The sequence below is a fragment of the Podarcis pityusensis genome (genome assembly GCF_964106645.2).
Source record: "Podarcis pityusensis genome assembly, chromosome: 14".
Taxonomy (NCBI): domain Eukaryota; kingdom Metazoa; phylum Chordata; class Lepidosauria; order Squamata; family Lacertidae; genus Podarcis; species Podarcis pityusensis.
Genome location: NC_138039.1, coordinates 13,819,740 through 13,826,933, shown reverse-complemented (window position 1 = coordinate 13,826,933; position 7,194 = coordinate 13,819,740). Strand labels below are relative to the sequence as shown.

General features: G+C 40.2%; 1 protein-coding gene across 1 annotated transcript in view; it reads left to right on the top strand.

The window, feature by feature from the left end:
• LOC308462972 (acyl-coenzyme A synthetase ACSM3, mitochondrial-like) overlaps window positions 1-7,194 on the top strand; it is a 313,063-nt gene that overhangs the window by 255,945 nt on the left and 49,924 nt on the right. The gene's annotated exons all lie outside the window — the stretch shown is intronic.

The following is a 7,194-nucleotide window of genomic DNA, read 5'->3' as shown; positions in this document are numbered from 1 at the left end:
GTCTCCTCCTCCTCTCACTGCGCGGGAGTCTTCTGCGCAGGGAGGGCGTGGGTAGCGGAGGACCTGTGCCCTCCTCACTGAGGTCCAGTGAAGAGTCTTGGAGCCCTCTCTCCGATTCCCCCATCTGCCCCCCTTTATCCCTGGTGTTGCGCTGATTTGCTTCCCCCTCTACTGAGCTGTTTCTCCCCCTGCTGCTGGGTCCTTCGCCAGCATCATCTAGGAGCCTCCCCTTCGCCTCTCGCTCCGATGTCAATTCCCTGACATCTTCATATGAATATCTCAACATTCCACCATTCTTCTTGGCTTTACCTTTTCGGCATGACTTTCTATGCCAAAATACCAGCATGCTTTCTCAGCAGGCCAACTGTTTTGAAAAGGCATGAGCCTTAAAATGAGCAGAGAGTTTCACTTCACAACTCTTCACAGCATGGACCCATGAAAAAGATGGGCAAATTGCCATGTGAAACGCCTGTGCTTTTCCAGGTTGTCGGGCTGCAAATTGATTTTTTTTCTAGACCCAAATAACACGGAAATGAGCATGAAACCTACACTACATTCCATTCCTTTAGTTCTCCAGAACTGCCTTTCTACATCTTGTGAAAGCTCAAATATAATGTGCAAAATTGCAGTGAGAATGCAGCCTTTGTTGCCAAAGTGAACCTGCAATACATCAGGAATTCTTCACCGTTACATGTTTATTATTATTATTTCCTGTGGCCCTTCAGATGAAGTTGGTGGATTCCATCTCCCATCCATCACAAGACAGCATGGCTAATGGTTAGAAATGATGGGAGCTGTAGTCCAGCAACTTCTGGAGAGACCCAGCTATGTAGAATGCAATGGATGTGTAGTTTGCTACAGCTTGCAGTTCTTCAGCTCATTCTAGCGATGGGCAAATTTGTTCATTCTGGTTTCCAGTTTTTCCAATCTTAAATCGGTTTCTAGATTAGTTTGTCTTAGTCTGCCCAAAAATCCATAGGCATTCCTGCTGGCATTTCTCCTAATAGATGCATTTATAGATTTTTGCAAACAATTTCCCATAACATCACAAATTTTGGGGTATTGTTTTCATGTGCGCACTTCTAGGTGCATCTATGTACACATTCTTTGGTTGGAAAACTTCATTGCAAAATTCAGTAAAATGTGGATTTTTAAAGGAGAGCTGCATTCCCCCCCCCCCCAATGTATTGGTTTGGGAAGTGCAAATCTGGTAAGTTTGTATTAAAATATGAACTGAACTAATCTCTATCCCATCCCCAAGTCATTCATATATTTCCCTTCCTTTGTGTTGCTGAGGAGCATGGTTGCACATGGTTGTAAAGCAAGATGAGCTCCGCAACCACAGAGTCGTCTGCGACTGGACTTAACTGTCAATGGTCCTTTATTAAAGGACCCCTGGATGGTTAAGTCCAGTCAAAGGCGACTATGGGGTTGCAGCACTCATCTCGCTTTCAGGCCGAGGGAGCAGGCGTTTGTCCATAGACAGCTTTCTGGGTCATGTGCCCAGCATGACTAAACCGCTTCTGGCACAACGGGACACCGTGATGGAAACCAGAGTGCACGGAAATGCCGTTTACCTTCCATTCACAGTAGTACTTATTTATCTAGTTGCACTGGCATACTTTCGAATTGCTAGGTTGGCAGGAGCTGGGACAGAGCAATGGGAGCTCACCCTCTCGTGCTGATTTGAACCACTGACCTTCCGATCAGCAAGCCCAAGAGGCTCAGTGGTTTAGACCACAGCTCCACCTGCTCCCTTAACACTCATCTAATCAACATACAACTGGCCCATCCCTTTGTTACATCTCAGTAATTTAACCAAATGCAGCCAGAGGAGACAAGACACCACTGAATGCCAAACTTCATGGTGACATCAGAGCAAATCTGTTGCTGTTGCAAAATACCCTTGCCCAGTGCCATAGGCTGTGATCCTTCTCATCGTATATACATATATTGAAGAACATTAGTTCTTTGCACTGTTTTGCAGAAACACTTGGGTCGGAAATGCCACATAGCCTGTGTATATTTCCCTTGCATTCTGCCAACCATAATTTTATAAGACATTAATGTACACGAAACTTTTATGTTATGCTGCCCACTGTGCAACATGTTTGCAGAGCTGACCTTTGCATTTCTTCAAAGGAAAGAGTTTTTTGATTGTACCAAATAAATAATCACTGGAAATAAAGGTGTTTTCACTCTTTTTTTGGGGGGGGGGGGAATATTTATTAAAGTTTTCACAATACAACAAAAGAAACAAACTAATAAAGAAAAGAAACGAAAGAAGGAAGGAAGGAAGGAAGGAAGGAAGGAAGGGAGGGAGGGAGGGAAAAAGAAACTATTAGATCCTCCCTCAACACTATATCTTAAATTTCATCCCCTACAAAGAAAGGGGTTTTCTCATTCCTTAAACACATGTGAAATATCTGAAAGAACGCTTCCTCCCCTATTGACCAGCCCAGGAATTAAGATCATCAAAGGAGATCTTCCTGGTGGTGCCACCACTCTCAGAGGTTCAAAGTGGGTCTTTAGTTAGAGGGCCTTCTCAGTGATGGCACCAAGAATACGAAACTACTTCCTCACAAAGATACATGTGGCACCAGCTCTTTACAGGTCTCAATGGTTGCTGAAGACAGAGCTCTTTAACCTGGCCTGCAAAAACTGAAGAGATTATTTCAGTGTCCTCCCTGTAATATGTTCTATGGGTTATTGATTTTGGAGTTGTATTTTGGGAGGGAGGGGATTATGGTTAACAGTAACTAGTTTCTACTGTTTTGCTTGTGTTTTTATATGCAGTAATCTGCCTGGAACCTTCTTTTGAAGGCATTATGCAAATTCTAAGATGTCAAAAAACAATAAAATAAATTTAATAAATACCCAGGATGGACACACATACAGAGGTATGTAAACCATTTTCTGAAATGGTGCAGGAAAGCAATCCCAAAGCCATTTTGACTCTCTTAAATGACCCCAAATATTTCTCTGCTGTAGAAGGACGTATCTGGGGGAGAATAATTTTCCAAATAGTTATTTTTCACTTGTAAATCCTGTAAATAAATAAACTGCTTGGAATGGAACCTCTGCAAATCCGGTTTGGTAAGTATCTGTTAAGCAGGAGATGTAAAATGGAGATGTAATATGGACAATGCTTCTTTGAAACACATATTTTTAACAATGTCCCACGCTAAGTTTTGGGAGAAAGAGTTGCATTGTATAAATAACACGTTACGGATGAATTTAAGATTTTCAAATATGAACATTCTTTTGAACTATATACCTATTGTATGGAAAGTGAAAACGGAACAGTGAAAATGGATTCTACGTGCCATAATGGTGGCTAAGAAATTGATATTGATGAACTGGAGGAATAGAGATATGATTCCCCTTAATCAACGGCTTGACAATATGACAGCATTAGCAACATATGAACAGACTGCGTATAGACACAGACTTTCTTTGGATGGATATAATGATATATGAAATGACTTTACACAGAATATATTAAGTTATTGATAAAAATATTTGTACTAGGCTAATAAGACTATACACATCTGTATACAACATACGGAAATGTAATTGAGTATTTTTCTTTTATTTTTATTTTCATTCATGTTTTTCTTTTCTTATTCTTTTTCATCACTCTTTTTATAAACAAAATTATTCTAATAAAATACTAATTTAAAAAAGCAGAGCAGACTGTCAATAGAGCATCTTCTGTGTATCAGTAGGTACAAATTTGTGAACGGGAGCCAGGAACTAACGTATTTACCTAGGGTTGCCATATTTCGGCTGTCACCAATGGAAGCGAAAGCCTTGAAAAAGGTCAATATGGAGGTCAAATGGCCGAAATATTGGGAAATTTTGGAACAAGACGGAGATAGACTGAAATTGCAGAGTTTTGAAAAACTAAAAAACAAAGTGCGAGACTGGCTTCATTATTATCAGATAATGGAGGCATTTAAATTGGACAGGAAAATTGGCTTCCAGGTGGAAAGATCCAAATTAGAAACAGAATTGTTAGAACCCAAAACTAAGAATTTGTCAAGAATGTATAACTTGCTGCTGAAATGGAATACTCAAGATGAAACGGTAAAATCGGCTATGATTAAATGGGCACAGGACGTTGGACATAACATTATGTTTGCTGACTGGGAACAGTTATGGACCACAGGTATGAAATTTACGGCATGTAATGCCTTAAGAGAGAATATTATGAAAATGATATACAGGTGGTACATAACCCCAGTCAAGCTTGTGAAAATCTATCACTTGCCCGATAACAAATGTTGGAAATGTAAAGAAACTGAAGGTACATTTTTTCACCTTTGGTGGACGTGCCCAAAGATTAAGGCTTTCTGGGAAAAGATATATAATGAATTAAAAAAGGTATTTAAGTATACCTTTCCTAAGAAACCAGAGGCCTTTCTCCTGGGCATAGTGGGCCAAATGGTGTTAAAAAAGGATAGAACTTTCTTTATGTATGCAACAACAGCAGCAAGAATACTCATCGCAAAGTATTGGAAGACACAAGAACTTCCCACGCTGGAGGAATGGCAGATGAAACTTATGGACTATATGGAATTGGCGGAAATGACTGGCAGAATCCGTGACCAGGGAGAAGAGTCGATGGAGGAAGACTGGAAGAAATTCAAAGACTATCTTCAGAAACACTGCAAAATTAAGGAATGTTAGAGTGATGTTGGATTGAAAATAAGTGGTTTCCAGCTGTACAGGTTAAAGTTAAGGATAGATTAAGATTAAAGATCAAGATTAAAGATGTTTAAAGAAATGGAAATTTGATAATAAAAGGGAAAAATTTAAAGGTATATGACATTAAGAACAAGGATTAGGTTTAAAAAAGTTGAAGTTATATATTTTAACACTTTATTAAATTAAAGATTGGGTTTAAAAAAGTGGAAAAGAAACTGCTGGACAAATAATGTAGATTGGAATACAAAAGAGGGAGGTATGAGGAAGTCCAGAAAATAAGTAATTTAAAATTGGGAATGGAAAAGAGAGTTTGTTTTTAATTGTTACGTTTTGTGTTTTTATTGTTAAATTTTGTATTGTTTTTTTTGTGTGTGTGTTGTTTTTCTTTTTTCTTTGTTTAAAACCTTAATAAAAAATTATTAAAAAAAAAAAAAGGGTTGCCATATTTCAAAAGGTAAAAAGTAGGACACTCCGAAATTTGTTGTGCTTTTAAAGACAAACCTCAAACGCCAAAAAAAGGATGACCCAGACTGGTCAAGATAGGGCAATCAGCAAACATTATCAGATATCTTCACAGACGTGAGACAAACTACACTCTCAAATTTATGTTGTAGACCACCTCTTTCTGTGACACCTGTATGATGCTTTTGCGGTGGTCCTTGGCTAAGGAGCTGGACAGTTTCTAAAGTCTTTAAAAGGTTTTGCACACTTTTGTTCTGGGTCCTCACCTTCTGGGGGGTGGGTAGATTCTATTGCAATAGAATAATAAAGATCTGCCTTGCTTTCACTGGATCCTACGTTAGCTCATTCTTCTCTGACCAATAACAACCTTGGAAGACTCTGAATCCCTTAATGTAAAAGCTCGCCCCACCTTAATTTCCCTATTTTCTGGTAACAAAGAGCAGGCAAATCATCCATTTTACTTTTTCCCAATATCTCTGTACTCATTGTATCCTTGTTAATGGAAGGCAGAATAACTAATCATTCTCTGCTGTGATTTCAAGAGGATTTTCAGACTCGCTTCAAATTTTAAGCTGATCAGACCACAAATACTCATGCTTTGGATGTTCCTAAATTTCAAACGGCTGAAAATTCAGAGCAGACATTTAGGTTTGCTGTGAAAACATCTAGCCATCCAGAAATGAAAATGATAGTTTGTACATAGTACAGTGGTACCTTGGTTTACAACTATACAGTGGTACCTTGGGTTAAGAACTTAATTTGTTCTGGAGGTCCGTTCTTAACCTGAAACTGTTCTTAACCTGAGGTACCACTTTAGCTAATGGGGCCTCCCGTTGCCACCATGCCGCCGTCATGTGATTTCTGTTCTCATCCTGAAGCAAAGTTCTTAACCCGAGGTACTATTTCTGGGTTAGCAGAGTCTGTAACCTGAAGCATCTGTAACCTGAAGCATCTGTAACCTGAGGTACCACTGCAATCCGTTCCAGAAGTCCGTTTGTAAACCCAAACAGGTTGTAACCCAAGGTGCACTTTCACCAATGGGGCCTCCAAATTTTTTTTGTTTGTAATCCCCCCCCCCCCACCAAAGGGGGTTGTAATCCAAAAAAAGGTTGTAAACCGGGACATGCACTTCTGGGTTTGACGTGTTTGTAATCCAAAATGTATGCAAACCAAGATGTACGCAAATCATGGTACCACTGTACGATAATAGTTTGCAGCTGAGTGCTCAGTGTACTTCACAGCCAGTTAGTGCAGATGATACCCAATTAGAATTGTAGCATTAGAAGGGACCCTGAAGATCATCTGATCCCACCCCCTGCAATGCAAGAATATGCAGCTGTTCCATACAGGGATCGAACCTGCAAGCTGGGCATTGTCAGCACCACACTCTAACCAACTGAGCTATCCAAGCTGATGGACCAATGGTCTGACTCACTATGTTGTTGCTCTGAACACAGAACTCAGAGGTTTCTTTAAAGCCCTTGAACACAGAGAGATAGGAGGATCTTTTGGGTCACTCTAGGAATGAAGAGGGTGGGGGAGTGAACGTTAAGAAATCTGTATGCAGATGTAAATGTTTACCCTGTTGCTTTCATTCCCTCCTCAAGCTGTTGCCTGAGAAGGGTCAAAGTACCATCATATTTTACGGATTATGTCAATTATTAGAGGACACTGGCATCCAATACTTGGCCACACACCTTTTTGCTGTGGAAGTGCATGCCAAGGCAATTCAAGACCCTCAGTGCGTATGATGTTCTCCAAGCAATAGCTGCCACAACTGCTTTGAAGACAGAGGTGCCCTGAAAAGCGACAGAGCCCCGTGAAGAAGCCCTTTCTCCTAAAAACCTTTCGCTCCAGTTCCTGACCTACCAGAATTCTCAGGTTAGTGCTCTCCCCAGATGGGCCTAAATCCCCGACTCCATTTGAACAGCAAAAATGGCACTGAAAAACTGCATTTTATCCAGCAGATGTTGAATGAGCATTTCTCTTTCTTCCTCTTCATTTATGGCATGGGTGGTAAAG